Consider the following 23,732-nt stretch of genomic DNA (forward strand, 5'->3'; position numbering starts at 1 on the left):
GTATATAAATGTTCAAATAAACATTATTCTTAATAGCCAAACAACTCAAATCTCTAGTCTAGTAATTGATTAAATAAAATAGGGTTTATGTAGACATGAGAATTTATGTAGCAATAAAACAGTTCAGTATTGATTATCTAAGAACATGGATGAACCTTGAAATGATGCAAAGTGAAAGAAGCCAAACACGAAGAGCTGTGTACCACAGGATTCCATTTATAAGAAATGTTCCCATGAGACAAATCGGAGATAGAAAAAGATTAGCGGTTGCCTTGGGTTGTGGGAAGCAGGCAGGAATTGACTGCTAAATAAGTATGAGATTTACTTGAGGTGATGAAAATGTTCTAAATTTGATGATGATGATGGTTCTCAAGTCTGAAAATACAGTACAAGAAACTTGGATTGTACACTTTAAAAGAATGAATTGTGGGGTGCTAAAATTATATCTCAGTAAAGTGACGGTCTTTTTAAAGACATTTATTAATGTCTTTAAGTTACACAATCCATTCTCTATAGACAGGAGAGCCACTGAGGCTGGAGCTGTTGCTGGGATGTGATGTACACACAGAAGCCGAGTTCTTCTTGACAACACCCTCCCCCTCATCTGCTAAAGCAAACCAAACTATTTCTCAAGTCTGTCCCTATGACCAGGTGTCATTAGCCATACTCACTTCAGTCGGGACCCCCATCATACCCTCGACCCCCTCTGTTGCATTGCCACTCTCCTCCCGTGTCCTCAACTCAACCAGGGTAATCTTCCCAAATGCAATGACTTCTCGTCGCCCCAAAGATAAGCCCCACAATCAAGCAAAGGTCAGTGAGCCCTTCACAACCTGCTTCTGCTCTCTCATCTCCACCTTTTTCCTCATCTTCCACCACGCTTCAGTCAGACTAGCCTGTTCCTCAATTCCTCGCTCGCTGCAAACCCTCCCCAACCCAACATGTTGGCCCGCTTGGTTCCCGCTGTATGGAGCACTGTTACTGCTGCTACTCCTGCTGCTATTTACCTTTTATTCTCAGTTGGAAAGAAAATGCTTCCCAAAGCATTTTCTACAGAGGGGGTCCCCTACTCTCTAGAAGTGACTGAGTTATTGCATGCTCTCTCTCATGCCTCGAAGTTTCCTTCCAAGCACAATTACATTTGTTTCTATATCCTTATTTCTACTATTCCTTTCCCTGCTGTGCCTTGAGCTCCGTGAAAACAGAGGTCATGTCATCTTGGCTCGTCTTTTATATTCACAGAGTCTAACATTTGTGGATCATGAGAAAGTGCTGAATAAATGTATGCTAAATGAATGAATGAATAAATAAAGCTCATGTCTAATGGGTAGATATTATGTAAGTGGGTCATTCAGAAAACACTAAGAGCATACAGACAAGAAAACTATCTCTAGATTGGTGATTGGAAAGGCAAATCCATTAAATTCTAGGCTTCTGGCAAGACATAAGACAGAAAACACGCTCAGAATCTTGGAGGTGGATGGAACCTTTGATTATCTTGTTTGGTGCCTCATGTTTTCTCTCCTGTGTGCAAGCTAAAAAAGAAAGATTCAACCTGAAGCAAAATATCCTATACACATTAAAATCTCCCAAAAACTATGAAGGGGGTCATGGAGACAGGGGAAGTGAGCAAAATGTGTCATGTACGTGTGCAAATCTGCCTGAAGGAAAACCCTTAATCTGTGTAACCAATAAAGAAGAGTGAAAAAAGCATGGTGTACAGTGTAAGTACTTGTACTTACTTTACTTGTCAATTAAAGTGAAATTTACTTGTGACAATTAAGTGACAATTTACTTTTATCATTAAAGTGAAAATTCTAAACACAAAACACAGGACTACCCAAAAACACTGAGCTGAAACTAGACTAGTGATTACTAGAGATTGGGACATGGGAGAGGAGGGGAGAGAGTAGGAAAAAGGAGGTTGGATTTGATCAAAGCACACTATATGCACATACGGAAATATCACACCAATCCCCATTGAAACGTACAATTAATATTTGCTACTAAGAATTTTTAAATAAAAATGTATCATCCAGTCCACATTCCCACTTTCCTGAGCTGATCTTTAAACATCAGCTAGGAACATCAGATTACTCCCGTTGCTTCAAAATAAGTTTGAGGGATAAAACTCCAAATTTCTTGGCTTGGCACATGGGACTGAATAATCTGACTACAGCCTACATTGTTTACTGCAATTATCATTGCCAACCATGGCAAATGGCATGCTTTCTCCCAAATAACTTAAAAAAGTTTTCTCATGTCCTGTGCACAGTGTTCCTTCTACCTTAGCAGAGTTTATTATATAGCAAAGACTGACTCATGAATAAGGCCACATTCAGGATCAGGAGAGGTTCAGAGAGCTCTTCCCAGCCATGTGGGCAGGCAATATTTAGACAAGCAAAGGAAGTGATGTCTAGAAATACCTTGATGGTTTGGTCTTGGCATTTCCTTATTTGTTGTGATTGTGTTGTGATTGATGCATTGCCAGCCTGTGACTGGCTGCAGCTGGCTGCTGTGATTGGCAGATGTTGGGCGCAGGCGCTCAACATACCATACCCCACCCGGGACTAAGGACCACGTCAGCTTCCGCAATACGCTACGTCCCTCTCCAAACTAGCCACCCCGTGCTCACTCCGTATTTGCCCCGTGCTGATTCTGTGGCAACCCCTGATCGGCCACAGCTGGGTATATTAATCAGAGCCCGCGTCCCATTCCAGCCCAGCCTCCTTGTGAGCAGCTCATGGCAGCCTGTGATTGGTCACAGCTGAATATATAAGCCAGAGCCCACAACAATAAAGCGGCAGTTACCTCTTACCAACAAGAGCATCCTCTGTCTCATTGGGGGGGCTGCGCCGGTCAGGCAGACACTCAGCTGTTTCTTCAAGAATATACTTTTAAATTGTAGTTTGTCCATATTTTAAATTCAGTTGCAGTTTACCCATGTATGGAGGCATCCTTAGGCCAAACTTCAGTTGATTTAATGCCTATATTATCATTTTCATGCCTACAAGTCCTACAAACTTACATTTATGCACTCTCAAAATTCTACTTCCTCTGTAAAGCTTCCCTTGACCCTCTATAGACAATCGCCAGTTTGCTGGACAGTCATGGCACTTGCCATATGGCTTTACAGCCGTCCCATTACATATCATGTGAGGGGTAGATTGTAAAGACACCACACAAGACAAAATGTATGCAGGGTCAAAACTCCCCTTGAAAGTCCATCAGAAGGGTACAAAGGCATGGAAAACTTCTGAACAAAGTTCAGTAGCCCTGTTTTCCCCCAGCTGTAGAGCAGAATATTGTTTACTTAGGAGCTAGATGAAATATTTGGCTTTTGTTTAGGAAGGATTCATGTCATATAAAAAGTCCATCAAGCTGGGTGTGTTGGCACACACCTATGATTTCAGCAATAGGAAGCTGAGGCAGAATCACCACAAGTTTGAGGCCAACCTGAGCTACACAGTGAGTTCAAGGACAGCCTGCACTACATAGTGAAATCCTGGACCCTGACTCAAAAACAAAAAATCCACCCAGCTTTATTTAAATCACATTTAACACAGAAATCTGGTACCATGAGAGGCATGTGAGACCTGGGACTGACTGAGAAGATGAAGCTTCTTCCCTCTCATTCCATGGCCCCTCTTGGAATGCTGGGTGGGAAGGCTGGCAAAGTCACTTGCTCCAACTAAATAAAAGAGAAATGACTCAAAACTCAACAAGAGTCCACTTTATCTCGTCAAGCACATTTTGATGCATCAATAGAAATTATGCCAAATAACTCAGAAGATCCAGTTTAAAGCAAGATACTTCTAGCTCAAGTATATACTGTGATTTTGTGTAATCCAGGTGTGTAAGAATTTACATTAAAAATATAAACCAAACAACAACAAAACCTCAGACTTCAGTCACTTGGAGAATTCCCAGAGGAATGTCAACTTTTCTTTCTTTCCCTAGGGTAGATTTAAAGTGATTTCATTCATAACCCCAAACCAATCTTGATCTGAATCTCCTTCTTCCATTTCAAACATTGTTCATACCTAACTACTGCTATAAATATATAATATATAACCAAACCCTAAGCCTTCTCCAGTACAGCGTACCAGCTGTTTCTTTCTCCCTACTTTCTTGTTCTCTGCCTTTTAGGGTGCAAATCAGCCTAGCACCTGTAATTACCTTTCTCTTGTCTCCCTCATTCTCCAGAATTTTTCTGCAGCAGACATGGCCACTCCATGATTCACTGCCCAGTTCTGATGTATGCATGTCTGTGACAGGCGTATGTGTACGTCCCCTCATAATGTTTTAAAAATACTTACCTAAATTAGTTGTCAAAAGACTGAGAGATGTGCATGTTTAAAAACCCAGTTTCCAATTTCCCTTGGGAACTCAGCTGTGGCAGTACTGGGGCCTCTTTCCTCCACGGAACAGATGACCATGGCTGAGGGGGCGGTCATCCCCTTTGGGTAAGACTTACTCACCAGCTCCCACACTCCTCGGTCACTCACATTCCTACCAGGAATTTGTAAGCACTGAAGCCGGGCCTCTTGCTCTGCCCACAGTTCTTGTTCTGTTCCTGTGTCGGAAACCAAGCCCTTTCTTTAGTTGTGGGGCGTGAGCTGCAAGCACAAAACAACTTAACTCAAGCAACAGACACGGTTTTCTACAAAGGGAATGACAGTTCTGACATCCTCACACTCCTACCACGTCTGCTGTGGCTGTCCTGAGTAGACACTCAGGAACCCACGGACCCATAAAGGACACGAAACAATGGAAACTTCTCTTGTGCAGTTGATAATGCACTTTCATTTCCCTCTTCTTTTCTTCAGACTCACTGTTCCCAGGTCTGTGCTGGGAGGTGGGTCAGGGAGTGGTTGAAAAGAAGCGGTAGGAAGTAGGTCCTGAGGGACCCAGGTACAACTTCCAGCCCAAGCCCAGGTGGCAAGGACCCCAGCCAAGTGCTGTGCCCGCCCCCACCAGTGTGGCTCAGCAGCCAGATGGCAAGGACTCTTCCGGCCCTTCAGCCCAGGCAGGCTGTGAACAGGCACCGTCAAGTGTGGTTCTCATCGGCCCAGCCTGAGAGCCCAAAGCTGCCTTCTTCCAGCAAATGACAACTTTTTAATTTCGAGCCTGCAGTCCCTAGTGAGTGAGGTGGAGAGCGGGGTAAGGATGGCATCTGGATCCTGCCAAATCAGAGAGACCTTGGGCTGGAAGCAACCTTGAAAGGTCATCTACTCTCTGCCGGGCCAGATTCTCTCTTTCATCCAGGACTCAGTGCAGGCTCATCTCCTTCAAGAAGCCTTCCTGGATTACCCCATCCTCACAGAACTCCCATGCCCACCAAGCACCTCCAAAATACCCCAGTGGAGCCCTCGTTCCTAAAGACAAGCTCTGGTTTTATGTGGAGCCAGACAAATATATAGAGAGGGGGGATCACTTTGTCAAAGCCTTCCTGAGCTGCAAGCATCTAAAGTGGGAATAAATCCCTTCCCCAAATACTCACAGGATTGTTGAGAATTTGATGAGGTATGAAAAAAAAATCCTTTGCAAAATTAACATAAATGAAAGAAGATACTGTCTTAGGTGCTTTTTTCATTGCTGAGACAAAATAACCAAAGTTAGAGGAGGAAAGGTTTATTTAGCTCACAGTTTATAGAGGTTTTGGTTCATATTTGACTGACTCCAAGGCAGAGCAGCATGGCAGAAGGGCATCGCAGAGGAGAAACAGTCCATAACAGGCAGAAGGCAGAAAGCACCAAGCTATAAGCCACAAGCAGTGACCTTCTTTCTGTTCCTTGTATCCTATCCAGGCTTCCCACCTTTAGGGCAGTAGAGTAGACCCTCACTCCTGACTTCCCAGGAGGCCTCCACATAGGCAGCTCCTTGAAGTTAGAGATGGTCTCCTAGCAACAAGGCTCTTTCCCCAGAAGGTGCTCTAAAAGAGTTCCCTGGTGACAAGAACTCTGGGAGCCCAGGCTTGGCCTCCACATCCACAGGATCTTGAGAGACTGATCTATCAGAAGACAGGACACCAATGGCTTGGGGAAGTTGAATGTGTAGCTGCTCCAGGTTGCTCTCATTGCCTCATTTTTGGAGAATATTTGGAGCGAGTGAGCTAGAAGCAAAGACATCAAGAAGGAGAAGTGGAAAAAGGCACCCTGGGTTCCTGAACCAGCTGACCAGTCCTGAGTGCTGCATTCAGCATGGGACGGCGGGTTCTTAGGGCTCCGGATGAACACGAGGAGGGGGGATGAACACGAGGAGGGGGACCCATCTGGCGGATAAGACGTCTTTGTTTGTCGGGGACCTGTTCAGACACTTCAGAAGATGACTGGAGCAAGCAAAGGACATAGCAACTGCTAAAAATACAGCCTGCCATCTTGCCAGTCACCAACTTGTATTTCCCCTCTAAGACAGGCCTCAGGGCTGCTCCAACAAGTGGACAGGCTTCTCCAGAAATCGAATTTCTGCTTCCAGAAGTAGAGGGAAATTGAGTCAGATTTTGAAAGCAGTCACCAAATTTTGCAGAGATAAGAGGATTCAGGTTCTAAAGCAGAAACACAGCCCTGTTCTCAGCCCTTGACTTGGCTTCCAGATTCCAGATTCCAGATTCCAGTCTAAGCCTGTGCTACAGATCATGGTTATGATGGCCAACAGGCCTAGAATATCGGGAAGAGTACATATGACTCAACAACAATGTGATACTCCCTCACAAGACTTTGTTACCATTTACCCAGTGATATCTAATTTTGTCTTCACAATAAGCAATGAAATGTTCATAGAAGCACAACCTACAATAACTAAACCTTGGAAATGGCCTATATGTCTTTGACAGATGAATGGATAAGGAAACTGTGGTATGTATACACAACAGAATACTACTCGGTCATGAAAAGGAAACTGAATCATTTGAAGAAAAATGGATGCACCTTGAGGCCATAATGCTAAGCAAAAATAAATCAGACACAGAAGGTTAAACATTGCATGGTTTCTCTTATCTGAGAATCCCAAAGTATAAATAATTTAAAGAGCAAAATAAAAGATAGGTAATGAGAAAAACAAGGAGTTAGACTTTCTGCCTATAGGAGCACTATCTAGGGAGGGAGAAGAGAGAGGAGGGGAAGAGGAAGTACAAAGTACTAAGATGTGACATGTGTACCTACAAGTTCACCACAATGGATGTATTCATCATGCCTACAAACATGAACTAATAAAAGGCAATAAGTGATGAGAGAGTCGGGATCCAGAACATTATACTCATTACACGGATGGGGAAACTGAGACTCAGAAGTCTCAGTCCATGACCCAAGCCCTGGAACCAAGGTATCTCTGATTATAACTGCTAATAGAAAACTTTATATAAATAGTATCTAGAACATTAGAAGTCAGTCTGAATCATTTACTACACTGCAAACACTAAGGCAAGTCCCTCAACATTTGTGAGCCTCATCTGAAAAATGAGAACCAGGTGTCCCACTCTCAGAGCTGTTTGTGAGTTGGGGATGCAGCCCACTGGTAGAATCCTTGCTCAGAACATGGCAGGCTCCAGGTTGATCCCCATAGCTGAAAAACAAGATTATTTGTGGTCACTAAATGGGAAGAGTAGTTATAGACATATCTAGCGCATTCCTTAGCAGATGTGATTGGCTCTCAGTGTTTGTCCGGTTTGGTTGTAACTTGCATGGCTTATGAGGCTTAGCACACACCTGATCTGTGTTTATGTCAAGGATGGAAGTAGATAAGCTAATTGTATCAATTATGTTTTCAGTGTTATTTGTTTTTTATTTAAATGTCTCATAATTTTTCAAAAAATACTTTAAACATATGCAAATCCTATTGCATATGAGGTAGGGACAGAAAGCCAATTCAAAGGGAATAGAAAAGACACAATCATGCCCAGACATCAGGTGATAGGAAGCACCGCTGAGGGGGGGACCTAACTGGAGAATGCTCTGGAAACTGAGTTCTTGCTGACCGGTAGCCAGCACCAGGCACTCTGTCTGCAGAGTCTCCGCAGCTCAGCCACGAAGAGTCACTCTTGCAAGGACCCTTACATAAGCCAGGTCACAGAGTGAACTGTGATTCTGCAGAAGGATGAGCTGTTGCTGAAGAATGTCTCTCATTTCAAAGGTCACACTGGACTCTAGCTGCCTGATCACAGGAGTGATGTGAGCTCCACTCCACCCCAGCTGCACAGTGATGCTGCTGACCCCCTCTGGCCACCTCCTCAGTGCTACCCACACTGGACCCCCTGTCTGGACCACTCCTCTTGCAGAGCACTGGGTCTCTAATTGCCATGGCATTTAGGAGTCTGGGAGGGTCTGAGAGGCCCCTGCCCATCCTCTCCTCCCCTCATCTCCCTTCCTTAGCATCTCCCGCTTCACTAATGATGACATTTTCACCAAGTGGCAATGACAAGAGAAATTAGTTCACGGCCTTCGGCAATTGAACATTGAGCATTCAGATTAAACTTTCAAAGGGAAAATATAATCTGTGCATGCAGAGAAGTCATCTGGTATTTGGGGAAGATTTGAAGGTGGAGGAGTCAGTCTAAGCCACCCATCCTGGGGTGGGGGATTCATCAGGGAGGGGGGCATGACACATTCAGAGGCATGAGATTGGCCACATATGCAAAGCAGAGAGTCCACGCCTGCTCTTAACTACAACCAAAAACTGTCAGGGAGCTGGGCGGCCTAATGAGCCCATCAAGCCGGGGATGCACTGACTGTAACATTTCGGCTAATTGGCCGCAGCATTTCCCTTCCATCAGTTCCCCTCCAGCTTCCCCATGCACCAACCCCCTCTTCCCAATCACTGGAAATTGCTAAGAAAGCTTGGCATTAAGCAGGACATGACAGAGCTCTCCTCATGTGCCCGTGGCATAACTTTCGGGGTTTTTTAAGTCAGAGAACTTGACTTCATGAAGCGCTGTCCCTGCAAATGGACTGCAGTGACCGATGCCCCTGTGACAGAGCTAAGTTCAACAGGGCACAGGCACTGTCTCCCTTCTGCATCCCCAGATGCAGGACCAGTTTCCAGGTCCAGGGGTGACTGTGCACCACCCTGCCAGAGCATGGCTTCCCAAGGCTGAGAGTGAGAACTCTGCACAGTCACTTTGGGCAGCCTGTGAGCTCCCACACCTGAGCCTGGCTGTGCACCCACAAGCACAGCATCTGACATAGCACGCGACTGACCTCCAACATAAACTAACCACATATCTGTATGAACACAGGAGCTGCTTAAAAAAATACGACGAGTTTAAATCATGTTTCATTACCCATCAGCCTCTGCTGTGTTTCTTTTTCTCTGTCATGGTCATCAGGCTATACTTCCTAGGACAAGAGAACCGGGAGTTCTGGGGTCTTAGGCTGGCTCTCAGATTCCTAGTTTCTAGGGCTTGACTCCCTCTAGGGACAAATGAGACTACTGGACTCTGACCTTCTAAAATCACTGTCAAGACATGCCTTTGGGAGATGGAAAGACAATTCTCCCAGTCAGAGACACTGGGACACTAAACCCCAGTGCAGTGCACAAAAATGATAATGCTTCCTCTCCATCTCTGTTCTTCTGTGCCCATTCAATCTGGCTTTCACTTCACAGTGGCAAAATGCTGCCTCTCGCCCAACGCCTGAGCAACCTCAGCAGAAAACTCTTCTCTTCACCACAACATAAAACAAAGGTTCAAAACACAGCTCACCAAGAAAATCTGATTACTTGGGTAAGGAAAATCTGATATCCTGATTGGCCAGCTCCAGCCAGGCCCGCCCCTACCACACTTTCTAGGGCTGAGAGTTGGAAGGAAATGGTTCTCCAGAGAAAACACTGGAAGTAATGGATGCTGGACTCTCCAAAACTAAGGAGTGACTTCTAGGGACTCTTCTGGGGCAGAAGAAGCCAGGTGATGTTCATTTTTTGAATGTGTTAGTACAAAAACATAAATAAATGCCAAAAGGTTGTCACAAAAATTGAGATATTCTTGATGTACACTTCCAAGAATCAAGTTCACATGAAGAAACAAATACAAAGGAATGGGACTGACCACAAAATGCATACAGAATTGACCTTAAGCATTGATTCATGGAGCACTACATGTGGTGTGCCCCATAAACAGAACTGTTACATCTTGGGGAGGAGCAGAATTTCTCAGTGCTGTGGATGGGTCTCAGGAACTGTAAGTCTGGCATCCAGGGACATTGTTCTCAGAGCTACTTCAGATGTATCTCGTTTTCATGACAGTTTTCCAGCAGTTGGCAGCAAAGTGTCTTGTAGAAGAGGGACCTCTGTAATCACACAGAGTTGCTCCGTGAATTTACAGGAGGGCTGATGTATGTGCTTATCACTCACACACAAAAATGGTAAAAGCCCCAGCAGGCACAAAAAATAGGGAACAAAGAAGGGTAAGGGAGAAGACGGTGCACTCTCAGAGCTCTAATGTTGCAACTGTTGTTTTAACCACTAATGTTGTTAACTAATACTTTTACCCAAAAAGTAGGAAATAATCCAGGGGAGGACAAGAAAGCAGCCAAGGGTTTTGGGCTGAATACAGTAGAGGAGCTTGCAGGATTATCAAAGGTAAACCAAGGATTCTGCAGAGACAGACAGACTGATCTCATGCAGGAAGCAGCTAAAGCTGCACCAAGGCCAGCAACAAGAGAAAAGAGTTTCCACAAAGCCTTTTAAGGTTTTAAGTGGGATCATACTAGCAGATGGAGTTTTGACCACCTTGAATTAAGAGCTGGTAGAAACCCTCCCCAGTAACATCTTTCTTTTCTCTGATGAGAGCAGACCAAAGGTTTGGAAGGGTGATGGCCCAGAGCCAGAGTGGCTTCTCAGGTAGGAGCCCAAGTAGCTGTTCTTGTACCTATTCTATATTTCTTATTTAAATCAATGAATGGGGGAGGGTTGGTTTGGTTTGGTTTGGTTTACCACAGGGTCTTACTATGCAGTTCAGGCAGGCCTCAAGCTCATTTTGTGGCCCAGGCTGGCCTCAAACTCACAAGGATTCTCCTGCCTCAACCTCCCTAGTGCTAGGATTACAGGTGCACGCCACCACGCTGGCCGCCCATTCTGTATTTTTTAAGAGTTCTTACTATTTTATGAGCTTATAAAAAAGAGAGACAGTTGACACCAGCAGGGTGATCTGTCAGAGATGTTTGGAATTCAAGGAGAAAAGCTCTCTCCTCACCTCTGAGTTTCTCTGGCTGCCTGCAGACATGGTGCTGCCATTCCCTCTGACAAAGATTCATTCCACAAGCACTCAAACGAAAACATTAATAGTGAACTGAGGAGTAATTAGGGAGTCTGAGTTTAATTCTACTGACATTATCCCGGTTCTGCTGCAGGGCTGAGAGGCTCTTCCCACCCCTAGTAAGCAATTACCCCGCTGAAGGAGCAGCACCTCTGCCCCAGGCCTACAACAGGCCAGCCTTGGGAGATGGGAGGGGGAGCAGCTCAGAAACGTCTCCAGGGGGACCTCGGGCAAGGGGAGCCTGAGAGAGACTGGCAGGGTGGCAGAAGGGTTTCCCACGAACACAGGAGAAGACCGCGTCCCTCGCTGCATCTGAGGGTCCACCAGGCCGAGCACCCCGCTTAGGCCGGGGTCCCCGAGCCCAGAGCCTGGGGACCCGCGGATTGACAATCTCCGCGCCAGGCGTCTGCAAGCTGCGCGCGCCTGATTGATCGGGGCGGGCACCATCGATCTAGCCGCCGCCTAGTGTGGCTGCGGGCTCCGGCGTCTCCGGCGGCCCAGCCAGCCACGCTCCCCACTGGGCCGGCGAGGCCTGGGTAAGTGGGAGCAATTGGAGCGGGAGGCGACGAGGCACATTCGCCCCGCGCGGGTGCCCGGACCTCGCTTGCCGCAATTAGGGCCGAGTGGCTAAATGGGCTGCGTGCGCCGCGGAGCATGCCCAGCTCCCAGCCGGCCTCAGGGACGTGCTCGGACCAGGCTGCCCCGCCGGGGCGGGGTGGGGGAGGGCGCTCGGCCCTCCGGCGCCCAAGTCCAGGGAGAAAAGAGACGTCCATGCAGCCTCCATCCTGGGCAGAGGACAGCAAGAGCTCAGGGTCTCTCCCGTGGCTCTGTGACTCCGGGTGAGCGCCGGGCCTTCTTTGAACCTGTTCATCTTTGCAATTCTGCTGGCTCCTCGGTTGTTACAAGAACCGAATAGGAGGGACCTTGTCTGCAGAGCTAGCATGGAGATCATGGGAACTGGGTTCTCTTGAAGACAAGAGCCAGGCCCCTAAAGGTCACCCCTGGCACAGTGACAAGTAGCGTCCCCATCAGTGACTCGGCATTGTTCATGACAGCGAAGGTGAGAGTCCCCCAAAGTACCCCAAGCCTCCATTCACGGAGCCTGTCCTGGGCCAGCCCTTGGCTCCTCTCACACATCACAAGAGGATGCGCTTGTCTCACAACTGAGGAGACTGAAGCTGAAGCCCCACCGCTTGAGAGGGGAGAAGTGGGCTGGCTTTGAACCCAGACCTTTGGCGTGGGTGCTTGGGCTCCAGGTCCTTACTGCCACACCCACAGTAATTTGTTTCTGCACAGGGAAATTAAGTATCTGCCTAACAAGGATCTTGGCTAGAGGCTAGTTGTTTATGAAAGTCACTCTCTTGGCTATATCTTTTCTTTCCTTCACTCAACTAAAGTTCCTCGGCAGCAGCCTGTGTGAGAACCTGCCCCTGTAAACACCCCCTGTGAAAGCCACGGGTTCCTCCTGCCTTCTCCAGGCAGAAGACAGCCACGCCCCTGACAGCCCACGCAGAAGACCAGCAAGGCCCTAGGAGAGCCAGAGAAAGGAGGCGCTGACTTCCTGTGCAGAGGCTCTGGCGCTGGACCCTAGAACCGCAGCATGGAGGGAATAGGAAACTACAATGTACAGATGCTATCTGCTCCTCAGCTGACGATGCGGTTAGGTCAGTAAACCCACCGCGTGTCTGAGATCTAGGAAGTCCAAAACGCATTTAAGATGTCTAATTTACTGAGCACCTCAGCTTAGCCTAACCTATATTATGGTTGGGCAGAGTCACCTCACACAAAGCCTATTTTATAATAAAATGTTGAGTATCTCATGTACACACTCAGATGGGTGTATTTTAGTTAGTATGGGAAATGCAAAATGCAATATTTTTAAAATGCTAGAAAAGCAGTAAAATGGTACATTAAAGAGTTTAGGCTCATTATCCTCATGATGACGTGGCCGATGAGGAGCTCTAGCTCATCTTACTCCAACCTAAAAAAAAGTCAAAATTCAAAATCCAAGGTATAGTTTTCTTATCACTTTCACACCCTCATGAAATCGAAACATCTTAAACCATTGTAAACTGAGCACCACATGTAATCTGATCACCTGATAACTCAGGTGAGGAAATTGGGGCCCAGAGAAGTCAAGATTGCAGCACTGTAGCAGAAGGACAGACGGTCGCCACCCCTTTGTACCCTTGATACTCCTAAAGAGTGCCAAGGCCAAGCCCCAAGCCTTCTCCATCCATCACGTCAATTTCCCCAGGAAGGAGAGCAGAGGAAAAGGACCAGGGAAACAGAGCCTGAGAAAACGGGGGAAAGGGAGAGAGAAGGGAAGGCTGGGATCCACTTTTAGGAAAAAAATCAGGCTTTTCTTTTACACCTCAATTCTGCTGTAAAGTAACATGCCTTACAAGGGTTTTTGTCTTCTGAGAATATTTACTTCAATTACAGGATTAAATACAAGTTAATGTCTTAGTTTAAGATCAGGGCAGTTGCTAAGAACAGTATATTGTAGAAGTCTTTTCTTAATATACTTTTTTAGAGTAGTTTCTGATTCACAACAATAGAAGCAGAAGGTCCAAGGATTTCTCGTATGGCCTCTGTCCATTGTCTTACTGCTGGTGGGATGTCATGGTCCGAATGCTTGTGTCCCTTTCCCTAAATTCCTGTGTGGAAACCTAGTCTCCAATGAAATGGTATTAAAGGTGGAGCAAGGGGTAATCTCAGCACTCGGGCGACTGAGGCAGGAGGACTGACGCGTGTTCGGGGCCAGCCCAATCTGCACAGCATGACTGCACAGCATGACTTTGTTTCAAAAAAAAGGACAGGGAGGTATTAAAAATGGGGCCTTAAAAGAAAGAGAATTAGTATATGAGGGCTTTGCCTTCCTGGATGGGATTAGTGCACTCGTAAAAGAGACTCGAGGGATCCTGTTTGCCCCTTCTGCTGTGTTAGGACACAGAGAACATGACAACCACGTGGAATGGGCCCTTGTCAACACTGAACTTTCTGGTGTCTTGATCTTGGACTTTCCAGCCTCCAGAACTATGAGCAATAAATTTCTATTGTTTATTAATTGTATAGTACAGTTCATTGCTAGAGAAGCTCTAGTGGACAAAGACAGAAATTTGTACCAAGAGGAGTGTGGCTATTACAAAAATACCTAAAAATGTCAGGAGCATTGAAATTGGGTACTTGGGTAATGGACGAATTGGGAGGTGCCTGTTAAGAAAATCCTATCTAGCTGTCAATAGAGCCTTAAGCATGATGCTGTAAGAGCTCAGAAGATGAGAGCTTCAGAGAAAGCGTCAGTCTTCTTAACTATTACATAAGAGATAGTGGTCAGAATGTAGAAACATGGATGAGTGTCACAAACATTCTGATGAGGACTTGGACAGAAATGAAATTGGTATTATTGGAAATTGAAGGAAAAGTGATCCTTGTGAAGTGGCAAAGAATGGCATCTGTGTTCCTGTCTTAGTGCTTCATGGAAAGTGGAATGTCACAGCAGCAAAACAGGCTATTTGGTAGAAGAAACATGCAAGCAAACTGTTGAGAATGTGCGATAACGTCTCTTGCCTGGTTACAAAACTGTGTGATCTCTCTTCTTTCAAATACGTTAAAGTGGTTTTCATGGCTCAGAATGTGTTGTATGTGGTGACTGTTTCATGACAGCTTGAAAAGAATGTGTATTCTGTGGTTTTTTCAAGTAGTCTGTGGATAACTGTTGTACCGACTTCACAAATGCTGAAAGCACTCTCTGCCCTTTCTAATGTTTTGATCCTTCTACATCTATATTTTCTGGGAGAAAAGTGTTGAAGTTTCCAACTATAAGAGTGGATTCATCTACTTCTCCTTGCAATTGCATCTACTTTGCCTCATGTACTTTAATGCTCTGCTGTTATTTGCATGTGCATAATAATTGTCTTCTTAGAGAATTGTTCTTTTATAATTGTGATAACCTTCTTTGCCCCTGATAACTGTTTTTGCTGCTCTGAAGTCTGAAAGTAATATACCTATTTCCCCTTTAATTAAATGGTATATGTTTCCTCTATTTTTTATGTCTTTTTAAGGCAGGGTCTTGATATGCAGTTCAGGCTGGTCTTGAGCTTACTCTGTAGCCCAGGCTGGTTTTAAACTTGCAAAGATCTTCCTGCCTCAGCCTCCCAAGTGCCGGGATTTCAGGCATTTGCCACCATGCCTGGCTCTTCTATTTATTTTTAATCCATTTACTTTTAATCTATGTCTTTTTAAATTTAAAAATATGTAAATATATAAATGTATATGAAAATAAATGTAAAGATACTTACAGAGCACATTGTATGCAGCATATGGTTGCATCTTGGTTTCTGGTCCGCTCTGGCAGTCTTAGTCTTTTGACAGACATATTTAAACCACTGACATGGAAAGTGACCACATTTTTTCTCGTATGTGGAATCTAAAAGAAGGGGGTGCTGAAAATATAAGAATAATTATGGCTTATGTCAAGAGGTCCACCCACAGCCGTATGCCCTCACAGGGAAGCGGCTGGATCATGGATGTGTGGTACTGGACTAATCTACTATTGATTTAGCATAGTTTTGGGGGTAGATGATTGATTTATTGAAGAAGGAAGACCCACCCTGGATGTGGATGGCACTAACAGGCTTGTAGGCTGGATGGATAAAAAGGGAAAAGAAGAAAGACATACGCTGCCTCCTGCCTGCCCTGCCCTGCCCTGCCCTGGACGGTTTCTCCTCTGCCGCGCCCCTCTGCCATGGCTCCCTGCCTTAGAATCAGCCAACTAGACTGAAACCCCTCCAAACTGTGAGCTAAAATAAACCTTGCCTCCCTGAATTTATCAATGTCTTTTGTCCCAACAATGAGAAAGTAACTAAGAGAGAAGAGAACCACAGGCAGGAGAGAAAGAAAAAAGAGAAAGAGTGTATAGAAGGGAGAGAAGAGAGGATGACTGTGATCAAAGCATAGTATATGCATGTATGGAAATGTCAAGGTAAGGCCTACTGATTTGTACAAGTAATATGCATTAATAATTATAATGAAAAGAAAGTGATTACTGGGACACTTGGATTAATATCTACAGTATTTTTCACTGTCTGCTGCTTGTTTTTCATATTCTTTTTTCCTACTTATATCTCCCACTCATTTTATGTCTTTTGTGGATTTAATTGAGAATTTTATATTGTTCAATTTTCTCTCCTTTCCTGACATATCAGGTGTGTGCATGTGTTCATTTGGTGGTAACCTTAGAGCTTCCACTGTGCACTTATACCTTTGAAATATGTTGTATTGTTTCATGAATAGTTTGAGCAACTTAGAGTAATAAAAACAATCTGAATTCCTTATTCTCAATCTTAATATCATTATTATTCATTTTACTTAAACGTAAGCATATATAAATACGTATGTACAAATATGTGTATATGTACATACTTAATTGACTACATAATTTTTAAAAATTAACTACATAATTGCTATTATTTTGAACGAACTTGTTTGCTAGATAAACTAAGAATAAAAACTCAGATTTTACTTTCACTTATCCTTTTCTGACTTACCCTTCACTTATCCTTCATTTTTATGTAGATCTGAGTTTTTTGAACTGTATCTTTTTCCTTTTCTCTGAAGAACCTCTTTTAACATTTCTTGCAAGGCAAGTGTACTGGCCTCAAATTTCTTGAACAATTGTCTGACCAAAAAAACTTTTATTTCCTCTTTACTTTGAAAGATAATTGTGTCAGGTACAGAATTCTATGTAGTTAGGGCTTCCATTCAACACTTTAAATATTTTCCTTCACTCTTATATAGTTTCTATGGAAAAGCAGAGTATACCTCCTGTCTTCACTCTTCTAAAATTGAGATGTCTCTTTTCCTTCTTTCAGAATTTTTTCTCTTTAAGTAAAATTACATATATTTGTACCAACTTCTCACCCTGAATATAATCATTATGTACTGGAAACATGCACTAATGAAAACAAAAGGAAAAATTATACATATTTACGTATTTAAAGTGTGTAACCTGGTGACTTTGCATGCATGTGCACTGTGAAATAACATATCTGTCACCATACATAATTGATTATAGTTGACAGTGCTACATCTCTGTGGAGGTTTGGGGCATCTTGTCCTGCTTGGTGTTTTCTGAGCATTATACATCTATAGTTTGATGTCTTGATATTCACATTCATTATTGTTTCATATGTTTCTTCTATTTCTTTTTCTCTTTCTTCTCATATTCTTAATATGCATAACACCTTGTTATGGTTTAGATATAAAATGTCTCCCTAAATTTTTACGTGTGCAGAAGATGACTGAATCATGATGTCGCTGTTCTCATCTGTGGATTCATCTATGGACGAGTTTAGTGGCTGAATGTGCTGTTAGAAGATGGGCCCGGTCAGAAGAAGTGGGTCACTGGTGAGGTGGCCTGGAAGAGTGCATCTCCCTCCAAAGCTCTTCCCTTTGCTCTCTGCTCCCTGCCACCATGATGTGAGTATCTTTCCATCCCCAGACCCTCCCACCATGCCCTTGCTGCCTACTACGGAATGAACCCTTTAAAAACATGAGCCTCTCCTTTAATTTTGTGGATACTGAGCATTGTGCCTCACCAATGAGGAAAGTAAGTTGTCCCACAACTTTGGGATACTGTCTTATGCATTCCCTCCATCTCAGTCTCTCTGTCTTTCTCTGTCTCTCTGTCTCTCTCTGTGTCTCACTGTCTCTGTCTCTTTCTCTCTTTCGCTCTCTCTGTCTCTGTCTCTTTGTCTCTCTGTGTCTCTCTATCTCTGTCTGTCTGTCTGTCTGTCCTCTCTCTCTCTCCTTCCTCACTCTTTTCATGTTTTGAGTTTTCCACTGAGATGTTCTCAGGTTCATAGATTATTCCCTCAACCATATTCATTCCCCTAGTAGGTCCGTGAGAAGCAGTCTTCATGTCTATGAACAGTGAAATAAAAGAAATAAGCAGAGATGGAAATTCTAAATTCTAAATTCCTTAGAATTTCCACTCTGCTTATATCGCCCATCTGCTTTTGCATGCTGACTACTTTCCCCATGAATCCTTAGTGTACTAGTTGTTTTTAAATTCCCAGTCTGAGAACTCTAACATTCGTGCTATATCTGAGTCTTGTTCTGATGTTTGCTCTGTCTCTTCAAATTGTGACTGTTGGGAGAGACCAGGTCTCACAAGGAGGTGATCCTTACCTGGAAACCAGCACCATGCGCAAGCCACTGCCAGAGTGGGGACAGCCAGACCTAAGCCCCTCTCTGTGAGTCACTCCATTCATGGACTGGGGAGGGAGAGAACCAGGCCTCACCAGGAGGTGGTCCTGGCCTGGAAACCATATCATTTTCATTGTTTTCTTGGGTTGGGTTTTATTCTCTTTTGTTCTGTTTGGTTATGTTAAATCTGACGGCATGAGCAGCTGTTTAAAAGATAGTAAGACAAATTATGGTAGTCATTTTGGACTTGCTATTACCTTGTTTTAAAGTCCTTTATTGCATTCATTGTTTTGTTTTTATTGTTTCTATTCTATTCCATTCTGTTTGATTTTTACTGTCTGAAGGTATCTGCAATTATTTTGAAGAAAACAAAAGGCATTATGGTAACTATTGCTGATTTTGTAATGTTTTGAAGTCCTTTATTACTTATAGTGGTTTATTTTGATTGGTTTTATTGTGTCATTTTCCTTGGTTTTATACTCTTTAAAATTAAAAAAAAATTGTGACTGTTGCCTTTCATATTCCTTATTATTTTCTCTTGATACCCAAGCATGACATACTTAGTCTAAAAAACTGCTATAAACAAGCCGTTAGTGACAAGATGGAAAGGGGAAACAGCCTGGAGATGGGGCTCCAGACCATGAACTCTGCGAGAGTCTCAGTCTCTCCCATCTCACCCACCAGGCAGGAATGGACACAGAGTAGGCTGGGTCAGGATTCCCTTCTTTGAGTCAATTAGGCTTTAACAAAACCTCAGCAAGCTGGTTCTGTTTAAACCATTACTCCTAAGGGCAGAGCTTTTTAAGGTCTGTATGTTTCAAAATAGTTCCATTTCTTTTTCTGGTCCCAGAGGCAGGCAGGACTTTTTCTCCAGGATTCCCCTTGGGCACTCCAGGAGATGGGATTCACAGAAAGGTGGCTCACCAGTGACTGGTCTCCTGGAGTTTTCTTCTCAGGCCTGTCTACACTAAGCCTCTAGCGATTTCTCATTTTTAGTTGTCTTCCCCGCCGTGGCCTGGATCCCACAGAAATTTCTGCCCTGGTAAGTTATTTTCCTGTTGGTTCCTCCAATGTGGGGAGTAGCATAACCTCATGTTTCTTACAGATCCAAAGAGGAAGTGCTGATTGTCCAGTTTGTTCTGCTTTTCTGTTAGGACAGAGTGGCAACTTCCAAGCTTTTCTTGCCAAACCCCAAACTGAGAATTTTTCTTCAGTTAATTTCAAATAGGAAGGACATGTGGTCACAAACTCATCTTTATTAAATAGTCCAACAAATATTTATATTAAATGCATCCCATATGCCAGGTGCTGACCTAAGCACCAGGAACATTCCAGTGCCAAGGCACACATTTCTACACAATGTGTGCTTCAATGGGGTGTGGGGTATATTTTTTTTAGTGTCATAAAAAAAATAATATATAAAAGGTGACAACAAAGTGTTGTGAAGAGGTAGCAGAATGAAGAAATAGATTAGAGTTTTAAATAAGGAGGCTAAGATTAGCTTTATTGACAAAATGCTGTTTGAGGAAAAACCTGAAGGAGGCTGCAGTGCAGGTCTCTAGGAGAACGTGTGTGCCAGGAAAAAGAACCAACTAGAGGGAAGAACATGACGGATAGATAGTAGCAGCCTCAGAGGCTCTCTGAGAAACCACACTTGAAATCCAGGAATCGTGCCGGGCAGGAAGTCCTAGGCAAGGGGGGATATTCTATGCCGACCCAGGAACGAAATAAATTAAGAGAAACCAACTAGAAACAAAATCCCAGTGATACAGCAGAAAAAGATAAGGTCTCAGCATGAAAGCCGGACCTCTCACACTGGAAACTGCAATCTGAATTTCCTGCAGCCACTGTTGCATCCGGTCGGCACAGCAGGGAGAGAGGCGCGAAAGCTCGGGAGAGTGGGAAGCATTGAATGGAGTTGGGAAGGGGGCTGGCCAGGTGCTCTGTATCGACCTGCAGTGAGTGAGTGAATCGGGACCCTTCCTTAGAGAAGGAGGCTTCAGCGGAGGACGTACTCCCACCAGGCAGACTTCCCAGAACGAGATGCTGCAGTGACTTCAGTCACATATCCCCCTCTCAAGCGGGATTGGTGGGGAGTGCCTGGCCTGCTAGATGCCGCTGGCTGAGATCCAGTAGGCTAGCCCAACCCAGGTCCCAGCTCCTGGAGGTGCACCCTAGCGATGAAGCTTTCAGTAGGTTGACCTGGAGGGGCAGGCCCGGCATAGACTGCCCAGGTCTGTGTCTCCCTGGTGCGCTGTGGTGGGTGGGAACACCTAGCCGGCGCAATTCAAACAGACTGTGGCCGACAGGGAAGGAAGCTGGGCCTCCTATATACGCTTATATATAAGGAACAAAGAATATGGAAAGAGGGAGCAACAACAAAGGGTCCTCAGCCCCCAATCCTGAGAAACACGCAATAGCAGACATGGCACCAATAGACATAAAGCACTATCTCCAGAGCCTCATAGACGAGTTCAGGAATAAAGTTATTAATGACCTGAAGCAAGACATAAGCATTCTGCTTATATCTTGAGAAATGCTAGGCACCACCCAAGAAAAAACAGATGGTGGAATGGAAGACAGAAAAAAAGGGGAGAATTGTTTGATGGAGAAAATAAAGCATAGGATACGTAAAGCAGGTTCAAAGAGATTACCAGGAAACTAAAAACTCTATCAAAAACTGGCATAACAGCTTGAAAGAAACTAAGGATAGATTATCTGAACTGGAGGGCAGATTTGTAATATGGGAGCATGAAATGAAAAACTTCTTAAAAATAACAAAAAAACAAACAGCAACAATACAAAAACTAGAACATGATAAAAGGATCTATAACTTAAGAATTAAGAACATAAAAGAAGAAGTAGGGACACAAACAAATGGACTACAAAAGCTATTCACAGAAATAATCCAAGAGAATTTCCCTAATTTAGCAAATGGTAAAGATATTCAGATGTACGAGGCATACAGGACCCCAGCCACCTACAACCCAAACAGAGCTACACACGGGCATATAATAATCAAAATTCCAGAAATCCAATATAAGAACAGAATATTAAAAGCCGTCAGAGACAAGAAACAGATCACTTACAAGGGAACACCCATCAGAATTACAGCAGACTTCTTGGCACAAACCATCAAATCACGAAGAGCGTGGGGGGAAATAATTCAAATTTGAAAGATAATAACCTCCAGCCAAGATTGATATATCCTGCACAACTGTCCCTAAAAATTGACGGAAAAACAAGGTGCTTCCAGGATAAAGAGGAACTAGGGGAATTTGCAACCACTAATTCAACTCTACAGAGAATACTGTAGGATAGTCTAAAAAAGGAAAATACCAAGATTCCAGAAATAGTGGCAGAGAGGCCACAATGAATGGAGCAGAAAACCAAATGAAGAAGACAAACTGACAACAAACGATAGAAAAAGAGATCAACAGAAATGAGGCAGAGAAGATCGGAAGGTATAAACAGCTATTTTGGAGAAAACAAGACATCATAATAACTAGTGCTGATTTAGTATCTTGTTTTGAAGTCCCATCAAACTTGTATTCTTCTGTCTCCATCGGTCTTAAAAGGTTGTATCTTATTAGATTTTATTATATATGATAATATAAGCAAAAACTTTTATAGACAAGGAGTTTATATAGAAACCATTGTTCATTTTCTGTTAATTGGTTCTAAATACCCTGTAATAATGTCATTCTCTTGAATGGTTTTATAGTGTCTTGATATGTTTGGTGCTACAGTATACGAAGTTATACTCAAAGATTTCAAGGAAAGAGATGCTGTGGTAACTATTTCTATGTCAGGATATCTGTGGTGAAACACTATTTTGCTCAAATGGTTATGATTTGACCTGTTCTGTTCTGTTGTTATGCTCTCTTTTATCTCAATCCCCTTTTTTTGAATTATTTACTTTTTTCTTTTTATTTTTTTAATTAAGGGAAAAATAAATAAAAAGTAGCAGGATACATTATAGTAACCTACTTTGATTTCCTATTAACTTGATTTGAAATCCTGTATTGCCCTCACCATCTTATTTTGACTGATTTTCCTCTATTCTGCTTTGCTTGATAGTACCAAGATCGAAAGTATAGGCATAACTGTGAAGACAATAAGATTCATTATGACGCCCATTCCAGTTGACTATTATTTTCTTTTAAAATCCTGTAATGTCTCCAATGCTTTGGTTTTGTTCTTTACTGTTTAGTTCAATTTTATTATAACTGCCAATTCTTCTTAAAATAGTAAGAGGCAGTATGGTAACCATTGTTGATCACCTTATATTTTGTTTTTACATTATCTATTATGTCCATCCTTTTGATTTGACTGACTCTGTTCTGATATGTCGCACTTGGTTTTACTCTCTTCAAAAAAAGTAATAACTGTGGGAGTAATAAAACCCAAAATGTGTAATTGTCATTGTACAAAAGAAAAGAAAGTGCTCTAAAGGTTATAACTGCATATATGTTTAAGTGTATAAGATAGATAACCATATTACTGAGTGTTTTTTGGATCACTGAACAAAACTGTTTGCACTCTGTTTGAAAGTCCACTTTATATGCTTCAATAATGTAACTTGAACAACTATTTCTAAGATGAGAATATGTAATCTATTAACTAGTGATTTCTTACTGTTTATTTTTTAAATTTTTTATTACTTGTACCCTTTTTCTGTTTTTTCCTTTTTCTCCTTAAATTATATATATATATATAGAAAGAAAGAAAAAGAACCAGCTTGTGCAAAGACCCTGAGGCAAGAGGATCTCTGCATGTTTTAGGCTTACATTAAGGTCAGCACAGCTTCAGTAGAACAGGTGAAGAGAATACAGGTAGAGGGTAAAATCAGTGAGATGTCTAAGCCTCTCTGAGGCCTTCAGGCTTTATGTATAGTGGCACAGAAATCACAGAAGATTGATTTTAAATATCACAAACTTCTCTAGGTTTTTCTCAAAAGGACAAGTACCCCAAAGCCTCCTTCCTGAGGAGTTTTGTTTTGTTTTGTGGTGCTGAGATTGGAATCTAGACCCTTGCACACACTAAACAAGCACTCTATCGCTGGGTCACACTTCAGTCCCAGAAAGTAGATTTTTAATACCAAGATAAATGTCACACTAGCTCCTGCCCTACCAGCACCTATAATAAATGTCACACCCACAAAAATATTAGTATTTAAGACCTTAAATCATCCTGAAAAATATTGTACTGTCTGAAAAAGCCAAAAGCCAGGGTTATGATTGCTGCAGGGGGAAGGGGCTAGTTCTACAGA

This window comes from Cavia porcellus, unplaced genomic scaffold (genome assembly GCF_034190915.1).
Source record: "Cavia porcellus strain 051 isolate PalLab524CR breed Dunkin Hartley unplaced genomic scaffold, mCavPor4.1 scaffold_4, whole genome shotgun sequence".
NCBI classification, from domain to species: domain Eukaryota; kingdom Metazoa; phylum Chordata; class Mammalia; order Rodentia; family Caviidae; genus Cavia; species Cavia porcellus.